Genomic DNA, 16,758 nt, shown 5'->3' on the forward strand with positions numbered 1-16,758 from the left:
TGCGAGTGGTTTCATCTTTTCGGGCACATATTGCAGAACACGAAAAGCGATGGTGAAGGTCTGAGGGCCGCGACTGGCCAATATGGCGGCGAATTCAAGATGGCGACCAAGCTAAGTTTAAGAACCGCTGTATCTCGTTTACCTCTGATCCGATTTTGATGCTCTTTTTTTAAAAAAATGTAGGTCTATATTAAAGCTATATTTAATGTTATTACACATTGTACGCTAAATACAATAGTTTTCCAGGTATTTCGCAAAAGCCGATTTTTGAAAAAAATGTTTTATGTTTATTAAAACAAAAAATTGTTTTCTGTTTATCAGAAAAAAATAGTATTGCGGGTGGTTTCATCTTTTCAAGTACTTCTTGGAGAATAAGAAAAGCGATGGTGGAAGTCTGAGGTCCGCGACTGGCTAATATGCCGGGGAATCAAGATCGCGGACCTCAGACTTCTACCATTGCTTTTCGTGTTCTTCAAGAAGTACTTGAAAAGTTGAAAATACCCGCAATATTTGATCATCAAACTGCACACGGAACACGTTAATGAACCTGACTGTAACGTGAAATTAGAAATTGTACATCCATGAGGAAATTTGTATTGTGTTCGAAAAATCCAGGTGTTCGTTAAAAATTTTTATTCTGATGAGTCAATACGATATGTAAAATATCTAAGTTATAAGTTGAAATGAATCATTTATGAATTGTTAATTGTTCTACTAAATAATTATACCATAATATACAGTATTTAAGACTAATAGTTTCCATTTTCTGTGTCCTTTACTCATTGTCATTTTCGTCAAACTCTTCATCACTGTCATCAAATTGTTCACATTCCTCATTTGAAGGATTGTCACAATTTTGTTCATTTCCAGAACAGCTGCAATCTTTGTACATGGAATTCCATTCTTGAAACACTTACAGGGGGGCGCACAACGTGATTGTACACGCGAACATCGTGTGGATGAGAGAATTTTTAGAGATCCACAGGGAAGCTGAATCATCTCTGGAACAAACTGACCATTTTCCAACTTCCAACCACATTCTAATGGAGATGGGAGGCAAGGTGTATCAATATCTGATGTATTCCAAATCATTGCTTGCAAATGTGCTCTTCTAACTGCAGGACGAAATGAAGCTAAAGTTGGAGGAAGACTGGACCCTTCAACTTTTTTTTTTTTTTTTTTTTTTTTTTTTTTTTTTTTTTTTTTTTAAATAACCACCATCTTACTTCACTTAACTTTTGAAGCTTCGGGTCTTGTAAGAACATTGAACAAATATACTCTTCCAAACCATTGTAGATTTCATCTGGAACATGCAAAGTTCTGCCAAGAGATGAAAGTGCGTGAAGCACTCATTCATTTGCTTCCATGAAGCGGTTCCAAAAAGCAGTTTTTGTTTTTCCAGAGAAAGGACCAGTGACGTCAGTACCAGATATAGCATGCGTTCCAGTCAGTGCATTTGCTCGCTGTGGTCCCAGTTTCGCATACATTTTCTCTACCTCAACTTTCCGAAGTTTAGGTCAAATGAGAAAAAATAATGTTTTCGTTGGGAGCTGTGGATACCAACTAATGAGCAATACTAATACATCAGTGTCATGGGAGAACACATTTATGTCTTTTGCACCTCTTCCAGTGGCATGTAGGGTATGCAAGATAATTTTCGTGTCAGCCTCTTCTTGAGTAGTTTTCAAATCTGATACAACTAACTTTGAAGCTTCTGCAGTATCCTTGTAGGACACAATGATGTTTTTATTGTCATCATTAGCCTTTTTGATTAGTTCTTTACTTAAATACTCCGTCAGGGATGCCTTAGTCTTTATATGTGAAAGCAGTTTCTTAATGGGAACTGATTTGATGCTGGTGTGACCCTCAATTTTATATTGAACAGGTGGTTTTCCATGTTGACGATGGTCAGGACAAGCATATTTCAATGAATTTTCGAGATACGTGTCAAATACAACATGAACTTCAGAGTAATGCCCATATTTCCGAAAGATTTTTCTGCAGAACTGATTTGCCACATTCTTTGCATTATTGTCCAACTTCAGAGAATTGAGCTCTGCAATTCCATGTACGATTGCAACTGACATTACTGGACTGTCAGAAGCTGCAACTTGTGATTCATCAGGATTTTCTCATGTTTCCTTGTCTTGAAGCTCTACTAAATGATGAAGGAGCTTGCTCTTAACTTGTATACGATGCATGGACCCATCACTGCAAAAAATAGATCTTGGAACGACACTCAGCTCATACATACCGATACAGTCATCTAATTTTAAATCTGTTCGTGCTCGACACAAAAGGACAAGTCTAGCAAACAATTTTCTGTCCTCCGTAACCTCCACTGCCCCCTCTTTAGTTTGCACTTTTACTTTCTTTCGCATCGAACTAAACAGTTAAAGTTTCTTCTGGGGAAGAGTATCCCAAAAATTTCTTGTCCGTAGCATTATCCGGTGTTCTGCAAAAGACTTGTGCTGTGCTAATCCCTGGACTGGCATGGAAGTGATATCATTGACAACCTCAGGTGGTGCGACAGTCATTGTTACAAGATTGATCAGGTCATTACCTTCATGTTTGAAAGGGTTTACAAAATTCTGGGCACACAGAGTCAGAGTCATCTTGGTCAAATTCTTTTGGTAGCGAGATGACTTCGATCGGCTTACCTCATGATGAGTCTTTCTTTCCTTCTGAACACTTGGAACACGTTCTGTTAATTCTGAACAAATCTTAGCTAGTTCAGATGTTACCAAAAAGAAGTTATGCCTTTGTGTTATGCCTACTACTCCACCTGCTACCTTCATTTTTCGGATTTCCTGTTCAAGAGCTTCATCAGACGGAAGATTACAAAATGGGACTTCAGATTTATTTGCAGCCCACTCGTTCCTAATATTGGACCTAGTTTTTTTTATCTGACGTCTTTAAGAATTTCATTTCAGCCGTATGCCAAGCACATAATGCACTGTAGTTTCGCATATTCATGGCAAAAAAAAAAAAAAAAAAAAAAAACTGTGAACTCCTCCAAAGCCACTAGCCTTAGATCCCAGTCACGACTTCGAATTGCTCTTTAAAAAGCCAGCATTGTAAGTACCATGCACATGTAGTTCTTCACAAACTTTAAAGTTGGACGTTGATTCCCTGAACATCCTTTTTCACAGAATTCATCAAGCTTTTCAAGCGTGTTTTCTTCAACCAAGGCAGTGTTGAATTGATTATTCTTTAAGGATACTTCTTCACTGTCTCCTTTATGCCACGCTTCCCATAGATTTGTTGCATGTGGAAAGGTCTTTTTCGTGCCTGGAGTGCCATTCCACTTGCTGACCAAACAATGCATGAAGTGTCAGTATATGAGCTCGAATTGATCGCCGTACAGGTTTCCCTTCTAACATTCTCTTGACAACATTTTCGCTATATATATTTCACTTTCAACCCAAATCTCAGGAATACCACTTTGGTCAATACCTATAGCACTGGTCGGCAAAATGAAACTTTTTTTCGCTCCCACGAACGAAAATAGGTGATTCCTATAGGTTTGAAGCTCCTGAGTTCGAATCCGTAACCTGTTTTTCTCCAGGACGTACCAGTTTTCAGGGAGGAGGGGGGAGGTGTTTCAATATCCGCCCAAAGATGCTATTCTCCACCCATAATAATTTGCACGGTATAATTTAAATATCAATATAAATTATGCAGATAAAATTGCATAAAAAGTTAAACACTTACGTTTCACTTGGTTTTCCTACTCCTCTTGTAATTACTACAGGATATCTCGCGTGTCACATTGCAACAGAAGTCTGTCAACATATTCACACTCCATTTACCACTATAGCGCCTCTCCATGGTAGCTATTTGCTGGTGAAACGTTTTCCCCTGTTCGTCAGAGACCTCCCCCAAGCTGTACATTTCAGGGAAGAAGTCCAGGTGGCAATGCAGGAAGTGTAACTTTAGGGACATATTACATCCCATGTTACGAAATGAAGTAATTAACCTGCCCATAATGTCTTTGTAATCAGGTGACTTATGATTCCCTAGAAAGTTACTGCACACTTCTCGAAAGGCCTCCCAAGCCTCACTTTCCACTTCATTAAGCTTAGAAGAAAATGTAGTATCCTTAAAAAGCCTTTGACTTTAAGCCGTTTAGAAGTCATCCGCCCCCTAGCCTCAATTTCAGATGCTGTGAGAAGTAATGCAGATTTAGAAACCCTTTGCTGAGCAAAATCCACAGAAAAATAAATGAAGTCCTTATACCGAATAAATACCGATCATTTCTATTGACCGTAAGGAACTATAGGCCTAAATTGCTCTCTTGTTTACTTTTTGGCCTAGGATTTCAAAGGTGGATCTATTTTTGAGTTTCGGTCTGCTTAAAATTCTGGAAATTGGGCCTAAGCAACGTTCCAGTTTTGATCATTATTATTTCCTCCGTATTTATTCGGTGTAAGGACCAGGGTTGCCAACTTCTCTTAAGAAAAAATCGGGACGGAACAATCGGTGTTGGAACCCGCTTCCCCCCATCCCCCGAGAAAACCACATACGGCGAGTCGTTGAAAACAATGTAAATAATCAGCTGAATAACACAAGCCTAAATGAATGCGTCACCTTATTTTTTGATTTTCCCACCCACTGCTCATCAGTAAGTATAAGCAATATATGTAACAAATTCAAAACCACTGTAATTTATTTAATATAAATAAAGTTTAGAGAGAAAACTGTATAGATTTTTTTGATCACAAATGAGTGCATAACATTGTTAAGGAATTTTTGACAAAAAGTATTACTGAAATCAAGTCTTATTCTTTGGCTATTATCATGCAAAAAAATTCAAATCAAAGTAACTGTAATTTATTTAACGTAAGCAATGTTGAAAGAGGTTGCAAAAACAACATTTTTAGTACTGCATGGAATATACTATCATCATAATCGGCTGGATTATCAACTCAAACAATTAGGGAATAACTATAAATTAAAGACGAGCTGCTATTTTTTTATTAGCCAAATTAAAACACACATTTGTTACAAGTGATTCTGTACATAAAACTGCATGTAAAAGAATGTAATTTCTTTGTAAAAATGGCCCAGTAAAATATTAATTAACTTTGAAAATCGATAAAACGGGACAATATGCGTCCCGACGAATGTCCGGTCGGGACAAATAAAGTCAAATTGGTACAGTCCCGACAGAATCGGGACGGTTGGTAACCCTGGTAAGGACCTCAAACTTGTTCTGTTAGACTTTGCTTATCAAAAGGTTTCTAAAACTCTTACTGTCCCCAAAATCTGAGATTCAGGGTGGGGTTGGAGGCGGCTGCCTCCTGCCCCACTGATGCCCCTGTCTAGCGGCTGTCATATGAAACTATCCTACGCCATTTTACGTGGTTTTAGTTACATTTATTTCGGACTCTTGACTGTGAAGATATTACGTTTTGAAATAGAATTCATTTCCTGAGTAAAACTGAACCTTATTGAAAATGGACTTGGATCCATTGTGCTCTGAATGCCCGAAACATTACTTTTCTTCAATAAATTATTGGCTTGAAAAAAAGGAACCAATTACATAGGCTTGCAGAAAATATTCTAAAGTTAACACAACGCGAAATGTGCTCCAAATATTACTTTTCTAAAATTTATTATTTTAAAATAATTTTATTAGCATCAGTATTCTGAAATAGTAATCAAATTTTGCAACTAAAATCTCACCCGCCTCACCATACGTGAGTTTAGTCCCTAAAAACATAATAGGAAACATGCAGAAACAGTAACTTTGAAATGACTTGTCTTAGGGCTAAAATAACCGCACAAGCGTATTTCTGGTAAAATTCTAACCTTAAAACATGTAAAATGACTCCCTTTGCTTTTGAAATTTCGAATTGCAATCAAAGATGGCCGCCATGATGCTTGATAGCACCATCTGATGTGTCAGATCACTTTCAAGTTTCATCATTCTTCCTCAACCCGTTCTCTACAGACAAGGGTGGTGAGGACTTCTATTTCACCATGTGTAGAGGGTGGTGAGGACTTTTATTTCAACACCTCGCCATAGTAGGTAGATTTTAAAATCTACTTAAGAAGCTTATTTTAACCAAGGAAGTACTTATGAGAGTTACTGGGAAGAGGGTGTAATAAAAGGAAATCGTGATATGAAAAAAGTTGAGAATTATTAATCTATACTGAAATATTCTGTACCCAACACATTGTAGTCTTAACAGGGATAAAATAAATGAAGAGATCGGTTACAAGCAGTGGTGCTATTTAGCCGGTTCCGATCGATTCGCTAGAACCGGTTGTTAAATATTCCGAGTTCGCAGAACCGTTTGTTATAACCAGACATAACAGTAACTTTTACCCAGTTATACTCAGGAACAGTAAATTTTAATTTAGCTATCTTTGTTTTTAGAAATTCTCACAGCTAAAGGGTTAAACATATGATTCCGAGAAACAAAGTATAAGCGATTTATTTCGTAATCTCAAATGCTCAGATATCAAGAATGAAAACTGGGATCACATGAGTGTAGGGATGAGGGTTATTTAGGTCTACGTGTATTTGAAACGCATACACATTATCAACACTTGCCGATCCATTACTGGAATAAGTCTTTCCAATACTTATTGACAACCATCTATGTTGGGTAATTTGTTTCCTAGATATCTGCAGTAGTATCTGATTTCGTCACACCACCTTGTATTAGAATGCTGTGTAGGTCTCTTCTTGTCATTTGTGATATCCAGTAAAAAACTGCTTTTGTCTACCTTGTACGGTTTGTTTCCTAAGAGAGTTATATCTATTTACCTACCTATCCATCTACTCTCTCTCTCTCTCTCTCTCTCTCTCTCTATATATATATATATATATATATATATATATATATATATATATATATATATATATATATATATGTGTGTGTGTGTGTGTGTGTATAATATGTATGTATATATACAGAATCGGTTGTTAAGGAATTAGAATAACATCACTGATTGCTAGTAAAGAGCAAGAAATCTTAACAAATAAGTTGTTACCCGATTTTGAAATATATGTTTAAAATCATGTTTTAAACTGTTCAAAATGTTTAAAACATTTTCTTCTTTTTCGTGTGTGTTTTAAAACATGTTTGAAACATTTTAAACACCTTTTTCGTGTTTTAAGCACTTTTTTTTTTTAACTATTTTTTCCAACCCTGCTTAATACAGAAGCTAACAGCAGGCGGCATAAGTTAAATACATGCAAATGCATTGCTCGTTCAGGTTTTAATTCAAAAGTACGACAAGTGTGTAGCAAAGATCTAAAATACATAGATTTTTCTCAAGAGCGTCACCACATCCCTGCCATGCATGGGGAAATTGATGGCAGATGGTACTCATTCACGGATCACACGCGCCAGACGTTATTCATTTTTCGCCGTGGGGAAGAATTTAAAGTGTTTGCTATAGCGTCGCCAGAGTATAGAGAGGGGTGCTGATTTGGGTAGGTAGACTGCCCTGTCGCGACAAAACGCTGTAACTTTGGCGGAGCAGTTTTGAGAAAAAGAACCGTAAAGTCGCCACAGACCGGCTAATTTCCTACTTACATTGAAATTCTCTTTGGTATATTTTCAAAAGTATTTGACTCAGCTCAATGCTGGGTCTGGTGAACATTAATATCGGTGGCGGGAAATTCAAAAATGCTTATAGCGATAAAACAATGTAACTCTAGTTACAGCGTTTTGTCGCGACACGGCAGTAGATAGATAGAATGTTTCGTACATTCTGTACGGCTAAAAACAATAGGTTAATTACATGCTTCTCACAGCTGATAATCCATAATACCGTATTCATTGTTTCACGATTAAAAAAAAAAAAAGCTTCGCCCTCAGCTTCTACTCTTCTTTCACCTTGATAATGTTGCACTAGATGAGGAAGCTATTTTATATGAGCAAAGATTTCTGATTCAGGATGTAACCACAGCTAGGGCTGTTCCGATAATTGAGTAATCGATAACAATTCGATAAAATTTCAAAACCGTTTCATCGATAAAGAATTTTAATTTTATCGAATTATCGAACTTTCGAGACTCTCGAAATGATCGAGACTCCCGAAATGTTCCGGACTCTCGAAGTCTTCGAGGCACTCGAAATGTAAGAAACATTAGACAACTTCGAGACACTCGAAGTGTTCGAAAATCTCGAATTGTTTGAAAGCAGCAAATACAGAAATATATCAATATGATCGCATTTGTCGAGTCGCTTGAATATTTAGAAAGGTTCGCGATTATCGGTGTGTTCGAAAGAAACGATGTATTCGAGGTTATCATAGTTTTATATAATATGTATTACATATATGCAGAGTGTTAATTTTAAAACTTCTCTCCTTAGCAATGTAGTGAAGGAAAAGTCCCCCCCCCCCAGATCTGTACAAGGTTTCAGCAGTCTGTCCGAAGAGAGAAAGAGGAAAGGAAAACATACATCGCCCGAATGGAATTGGAATCCAAGACAGCATTAGTCTACTAATAGTCACTTTGCCCATTGCGCCAATAACGGGGGCAGGCAGAAAAATAATTTTACCTATGATTTCGACAAATACAACTTTGCAATAATTTATCAGATGAAAAAAGTTGTTTGACTAGTTAGGCTGCCCGAACTGTTCATCACTACTTTTGATAATACCCGAAACTTCGATAATACTCGAAATGTCGATAATACCCGAAACCTCGATAATACTCGAAATGTTGATAATACACGAAACTTCGATAATACTCGAAATGTCGATAATACCCGAAACTTCGATAATACTCGGAATGTCGATAATACCCGAAACTTCGATAATTTCAAATACTCGAACGGTTTCGAGTAACCGATGACAACTCGATAAATTTTCATTCCCGAAGTTCGATAGGTCTTCAGCCTTATCGAACACCCCTAACCACAGCATGCCTTTCATAAGACAATTAAGTTCTGTAAGTCTATGCCCAATTCAAGCAAAGTTTTATGGACAATCCGTATTATGTCTGTGTCTGTGATAAATCGTCTCGAGATTTTCACAGTATGATTGTGTCGACTGTGTTGATGAAACTGATTTTGGGATTTCCCACAGAACAAAAAAAAATCGAGTTCTATGCGAGTCGACTTTCATAACTTCAGTGTGTCCCAACTCTACAAAGTTGTGAGGTCATTATTGGCGCCATTAAATATAGTGAATTTTTTACAAATGCTTTTGTAGGCCATGACCACAATTTGGTTTCTCTTCTTTAAACTTATTGTAGATTTGAGTAAACACGCTCCTAGTCATACTTTTCTTTCGATATCGTCTTTGTCAGTTCTTAGTAGTTCAAGACGGTCAGTAATGCTCACGTCAGATGCTCTTCCAATATCCCATTACCTGCTTTGTAAAACATCAGATGCTGTCTTTAATTTCTCTGAAGATAATGTTATTCACAGTTGGAACAAGAAACAAATATTTTAATATCTTAATGTCAAGCAACCCTTTCGGCCCTTGTAATCGGATTTTTCTGTAAAGAGTAGATGTTAATTTGTTTCTATGACCACATACGCTACAATTGACAAATCCATCTTGTTTCATTTAAATCTTATTCACTGATCACTGGGAATAATTTACATATTAATCATAATTATTAAACTTTCGCAGCTGGTACAAAATTTTCACATACCATTTCTGTGATACTTTGTGCACGGGTGAAAGAAATTCAACATTGCAAAGTCTTATCTTGAATACTGCGAACTAGCATAATGTTGCTCAGCCGCATAACAATTTCAAATGTAGGAGGGGTAAGCCTTTTTTTTTGCCCGCAATTTCCACTAATGGTTACAGTATGACTGTGATGTATTATTTTTTACATGAGTGTGTGAAAATAGTCGTATTCTTGAAAAAAAAACTATATATCTGAAAAGTAAAAATATTACAGATTTAAGTGATGTAAAGACAGTTTTTTAATATGCCAGACTAGCAGCGTTCACCCCGCTTCGCTGCGGTCACCCCGGAACGCAATAAACTTTGTTACTTAGATAATTTTTACTTTTTCGCTTTCAAGTGATATGATAAAAACCATAGAAGATTGCACTAATGTTAACATTATATCGCCTGTCATTTATGTTAACCCGCCCCGCTTCGCTGCGGTCACCCCAACCCGCCCCGCTTCGCTGCGGTCATCCCGGAACGCAATAAACTTTGTTACTTAGATAATTTTTACTTTTTCGCTTTCAAGTGATTTATAGCGCCTGTCAGTTATGTTAACCCGCCGAGTCACAGGGTCATGCGGGTTGCATATAAATACGTTTATTTTTATACCTATGATGAACTAATAACAAAGGATTTGTACGTATGGACACCTGAATGGTCAATTATCTCAAGACACTGGTAATTGAAAATTAAAGTGATATGATAAAAACCATCTAGGGTCCACATCCTAACAACCCCCCAAAAATGAAAGAAATCGGTTCAGCCGTATTAGCGTGATGAGCGCACAAAGGATTTTTTGTACGTATTGACACCTGATTGGTCAATTATCTCAAGACACTGGTAATTGAAAATTAAAGTGATATGATAAAAACCATCTAGGGTCCAAATCCTAACAACCCCCCAAAAATGAAAGAAATCGGTTCAGCCGTATTAGCGTGATGAGCGGACAAAGGATTTTGTGCGTTCTCTTTTATATATATAGATGTATTTAACACAGAATTGTACATTAGCAAAACTAGTAGGCCCTATTTGAAATGCCACAAGTAACAACACTTAACTTCTTATACCTTCAGCATCAAAGCCACATTCTCATTCTTCAGAACTCATAAGCTGAAAATATCTCACATCCACTAAAGTTTTCTGTAGATGTTTCACAGATTCCCATACACGCACTCTTTTCTTAATCGTATTTTTATACCACATTAATCTTCAAGTAGTGATGCATAGACGGCACTGCACCGTGTACCCGTATTCGTATACCTGACATCTGACTTTAATATATTTAATAAAAACGGAATATTATAGTTTAGAATCGACAATCAGATGTGATTCCTCAGTTCACTTCAACACAGAAACTGTACATTTCCATTTTTCTAAAGGCAGTTGCATGCTAAAAGTTGTTTGTGAAACCTCTACACAGTTTCTTCACATTCGATGGGTCAAGCTTGTCTGGTAATGCATTAAAAATTGAAAAATGACTTCATCTTGCCAGGATCTTTGTGAATCTTAGGTACATTGTGAGACGCCTCAACATTGAGAAACGTCTCTCGGTAGTTGATACGTCGACTGGATGACAAGGTAGAAGCAAAGGACTTTCAGCACTTCAGGAAACAGCTCTGCTGTGTCTTTATTACAAGTTTCTTGAAGTTCTCAACCAGGACTTAAGGTTTTTTTAAAGTAGGAATGATAACATTTGTCTTATCGGTGAGTGTAGTCAGCCCGAGTGGACACGGTATTCTCTTAGAAAGTCGCTAATGTTTTCAGAGAAGTTACTTTCCAGAATTGAATCCTGTATTATACAATACTGATGGAATCTAGACTCAATTTCACGAATGATACTGTGCAAACATTCGTAAGAGGATGCATGTGTTTTATCTTCTATGGTCTTCAGTTTGTAGTTCCTGTGGGTGTCTGCGAGTGTTCCGTTCTTTCCGGGGTGTTTCCTGCGTAGTAGCTGAGAAGATGTAAGTCCAAATCTTGCACTTTAGTTTCCATATGCTCTGAAATTCTTCCTGGAACAATATATGGTTGGTGCTTTGTTTTCGTGAATGTAACAAAGAGAACGCATACACGAACAGAGGTTGAAACACCTTGTGAAAGTGATTGTACAGCGCTATATATGTCATGGAGTACTGCCTCTCGAACTGTTGCCTTCTGTACCATGTCTTGTTCAGAAACAATTGGTGACAATATTGCTGTTTCTACTGCTACTACTCGTAGGTGTTGATGCTTCAATATTTGTGTGTTGGGTGGAAAAGGTTCTACTTCTAGCATAGCGATCACAGTGGAGTCTTTCAATGATGGGTAATTGGTCTGTACTGTAACTACCAAAATCTGCCGTCTTTTACCATCAGGCTTATCACATTTTACCATCAGGTTTATCACGTTAATTCGAGAACTGCCAGAGCTACGGGACTGAAATTTGGTACACTGATTTACGTGTATGAGAAAATAGGACACCCGTTTGAAATAGGAACGGGGTTTGTTACCATCAGGCTTAGCAACTCGAGAACAAGGGCGGCTGACTTTTCAGAATTATTGGGGGGCGATCTCAGAAACCATTGAAAGGTTTAATCCACTGCATAAATCAAACACTTTCAATTGAAATTTTTAATCAGCTAATACATGCGTGGACTGTTGTGACACACAACTATTATAGTGTGTTCTCCAGGCTTTGCTATGTACACACATCGGGTTTGATCTTTCCGTGAAAGCATGCAGGAGTGTGCGGAACGTCACGCTCCTTTTATCCGTTTCGTATTGAGATGCTCAATAGTATGGTGGTTAGATGTGTAAGTGAATTGACTCCCGTCCGGGACACGCACTTGTCCGGCGTACGCCCAGCGTTATAGGGCAAATACAAAAAAGAAATGTAACACCACATAGTCATAAGCTCTTAAATACAGCGGTAGTATTCCTGTCAACTGTTTGTAATTGTTCCGGCAGTTGCTAACAAATGGCGTTGGGTAGGCTCTGGTTGACCTAAGGTTGGTGTATTTTAATATTTTTTGTTTTTTATTGTTTTGAAGATTAATTTACCTACATCGAGTAGCTAACACAAGTTTTATTTAATTATTTACATAAGTGTTAACACAAATCATAGTCAAATAATTGTACATGTTTTACTTTGAAGTAATGAGCGACGCCTATTAATCTCTGCCAGTAAGCACAACAAGCAGGAGCAAATTCCTTTTCTGTCACTCAACTGTGTCCGCCGTGCTATAGTAAAACTTCATTTGATCATTACAATTTCCCTCTTTCGCAATAAGGATTTTCTAATAATCTTTTGTTAGGTATTTTAGCCATCTAAACTTTAGTGCAAAAGTGATGTTTTGTAGCTATATTTGTAAAGAAACTTGCATGGTTTTACCGTGTTTGATTGCTATTCTGATATTGGATTTTACGGAAGTGTCTCCATGGGGACAAAATTCTTGTTCTTCCTGAAGATAACTGATTTTGCATCTATCGAAAAGACGAAGAAATCCCCAAAATTATTGCAGTTTAAGGTTATTCTCTCCTCCTCCCAAACCATGCCCTCTGGTCCCAGCCATGGTTCAGTTTGCTAACGTACAATACTTGTTCCTTCCTTCATCTTGCTATTTATTTTTCTTAAAGAATTTCAAGAGCGAAGTACCCAGCCTCTCATCTTCACGAAGCCACTATTGTTTCCACTTTCATCCCCCTCCAGAAAACAACTTCTTTCTCTTCGCCGTATCATACATACTAATGCTTCGGAAATCGTACTGCACACAATAACCAATATACACAGACAGAACCTCCCGTATGTTTTATACTTAAACAATAGGCACCTGTTCTGAAAGGAAAACTGTCGGGTTGTTCCTAGTGATAGACAACAATAAACTAAACCCAAGCTGTAATCAAATTGTTTCTATTTTAAGGCAGATATGGACGATTAAAAAAGGGAAAAGAAAGAAGCAAAAGGGGAAAAATGGAGAGTTAAAGGGATAGAAAAATAGAAAGAAGAAACGTAAACCGGCTTTGAAAGAAAGAAAAAATGCGAGTTAAGTAAACGTGGCAATGTTGAGGTCCTTATCTTTACGCCAACTTACTTTTTACACATGACCATTCTGGCCGATTTTCAGCTTAATCTTCCCCCTAGTGTTGCGGGTCATGTCCAATTTTTGGCAACTGAACAAAAACAACAACATCAGGCAACAATAGCTTTTCGCATTTCCTGTTAACTATTGACAAAAGTTGCATTCCTTTTCCAACGGCTATCAATGTTTCTTTACGTTCCGCTTTGTTGTGACAGTGTGATAAGGAGTCTTAAACCTTTGAAAAACAACGAAGTTAGTGAGAGCAATTTGTTACGTTTTTTGTAGCACCGTTATTTATTAATGAATTTGAAGAATCTATTGATACATATCACGAATAACGATATATCAACCTTATTCGTTTCTTCACACACAGACATGAGAGCGACACTTGTAACTGCAATATTCCCCTGTACTTTACCTGCACTGTTCAGTGGCTTCTGAGATCGTCCCCCATTAACTCTGAAAAGTCGGCCGACCTTGTTCTCGAGTTGCTGAGTCTGATGGTAACAAACCCCGTTCCTGTTTCAAATGGGTGTCATGTTTTCTTATATACATAAATCAGTACCAAATTTCAGTTTCATATCTTGTTTCCTGTCAGCAATCCATTGCTTCACCCAATGTCCTTTTTCTTTGCAATAATTACAATTATCACTCTTCTTTGACGTATTTTGCTTGAACTTCTGTTTCTTTTCCTGTTTTTGTGCTATTGCCACTAGTGCTTCTTGAAGGAGCTTACTGTTGCTTTCACTTTTTGTAAAGTTTCTTTGAAATATGCGTAGCTGACTTGTGAGTTTATCAAACGTTCTCTTATCCTTGCTTAACAACATCCAGCTAGACTGAAATGTTTCGAAGCTACTAGGCAAGATATGTAAAATTTTACAAATTAATAAGAGGTTTGGTAATGGATTTTGGCCTTACACTTTTAGTCCATTGTTTAATTCATTCCACAAACTTTTTAACTGGGCAATGCGAATGGAAACATCTTCACCTAATGTCCACTTGAATGCGAAGAAATCAATACAGCTCATCCTTGAATGTCGCTTCAAATTGTTGTTTTAACGCCTCCCAGGCACCGTACGCAGTTTCTTTATATCTATGATGTTCTGATAGTGAATCTAACAGCACTTACAATCATAGATTTGGCGTAACTGTTAGCTTTACGATATCTGTCACATTGTTCCTTGTATACTTTGATTTCTGATTGTTGCATTTTCACGCAGTGGTTCTGGCTTTACTAATTTACCAACAATAACAACCACTGCACCTTCGTGATAATCTAACAAACCATGAAATTTACTTTTGCAAATTGTCCAGTCCGTTTCACCAGTCGAGGTGTTATATGCTTCGCGAAATCCATTTTGCTTTTACAACTTTACGCACTTATATCAATTCTCATTGTTCGTGTTTCTTACAGGGAACTAATATCCAGAGTTGTAAACGCTCACTTTTGAAACGAGTTTAGCTCAGCTCAAACTCAAGCTTTTTATAAATGTGAAAAGTGAGTTAACTCACACTCAAACTCAAGTAAAAAGCGAGAGCGGGCTCACTCTTACACGTTTTTTGAGCTACGCTCAACATAAGGAAAACACGCTATCATGATTTAATAACTAAAAATATTTACTATGGTGCAGATTAAGAATTTTCCGAATTACATTTGGAAATATTAGGGTAAAATATATTACTTTACCCAGATAGAATAAGGTCTAAGCAATTCATTTATACAACTAGCAAATTTGTAATTACAGTAATAAGGTAGAAAATGACCTCCATATATGTCTCCGAAAGAGAAACACTTCACACATCTTATGTACGCTGACACCAGGGATGTAATGGAGGGTATACGGCGTATACCCACCTCTAATTTTTGGAAACTATCGTATAGCCATTTAAAATTTAGGAAGTACGCGGGCATACGCTACATTCGAACCATAGGATACTCAATTCATTACAAACAAACAACTGCTTTTCATTTACTGTATTTCAAAACAAAACATCTCACTAAACAGCTAGTTGTTAGGCTGTAGTCGCGAATGATGTCTAAATTCTTCCAAAATGCTTGAGTTTTTGAGGTGTTGGAATCGAGTTTCCCTTCTATAATGGAAAACAGCATTCTGAACCTGCAGTGGTATTTCCTCAAGATGTCCTGTTCCTACCTTCCGAAAGCTGATCTCTGGTACTATAATAAAATAAAGCCAAGCTGTTTCCAAATGTTTTTCTTGGAAACTCTTAGAAACTCTTTTGTTTCTAAAGATCGGTGGGTGAGAGTTGAGGTGAGGAGTATGGCCTACATTCATGTGATGACATTGAAATTTTTCTGTTTTGGCATAGGAGTGACCACAGTTTTCACGCCCTCATTAATCCAAATTCAATGTCTGCGAATGGGATACAATTTCCGAGGCAATATGGGATGGAACCAGTTTTTTTTCTAATCGCCGAAAGAGATTCTGAAAACTGTGGACTTTACTTTAGTTCAAAAATTAAGAGCAAATTAAATGAATACATTTGCGCCAAGAAATCGTTGACCTCCACAAAAATAAAACATGTGACCTATCATCGGTTTAGTTTGAAGCATCCACCGTCGTTCCCAATATCATCAACTACATCTGCGAAACTTGGATTAGTACTGTTCATTTATAGCCGGAATCGACATCAAAGAATGTGACAATTTATTTCTATAAATATTCAGCAACTAGTACTGAAGTAGTAGTTTTACCGCAACCTACTGGGCAAAAAGGAGGTGGTAAAAATAAACATTTTCTTTGTTGTTTCTGTTTCATTCAGATAAAAATATTTGAAGAAAATTTGTTAACAGGAGGGGGTAGAAATCAGAAGCCAGGAAAGATTTGTAGCGTATGAGCATGTCATAGCAATCTTTGATCATTTCAGTACAACCGTCACTTCGAAAATACTCTCTTAGTAGTGTTTAAACTGCCTTAGTGGATTGACGAATTAAGAGTTGCTTTGCTATTTGCAAGATGTCCAAGAAGGCACTAGAAAATTGATTAAAAAGGAATCGGTAATGCCCTTGTAAATTCCGTTGATG

This window comes from Thermobia domestica, chromosome 8, assembly GCF_964235325.1.
Source record: "Thermobia domestica chromosome 8, izTheDome1.hap1.1, whole genome shotgun sequence".
Classification (NCBI taxonomy): Eukaryota; Metazoa; Arthropoda; class Insecta; order Zygentoma; family Lepismatidae; genus Thermobia; species Thermobia domestica.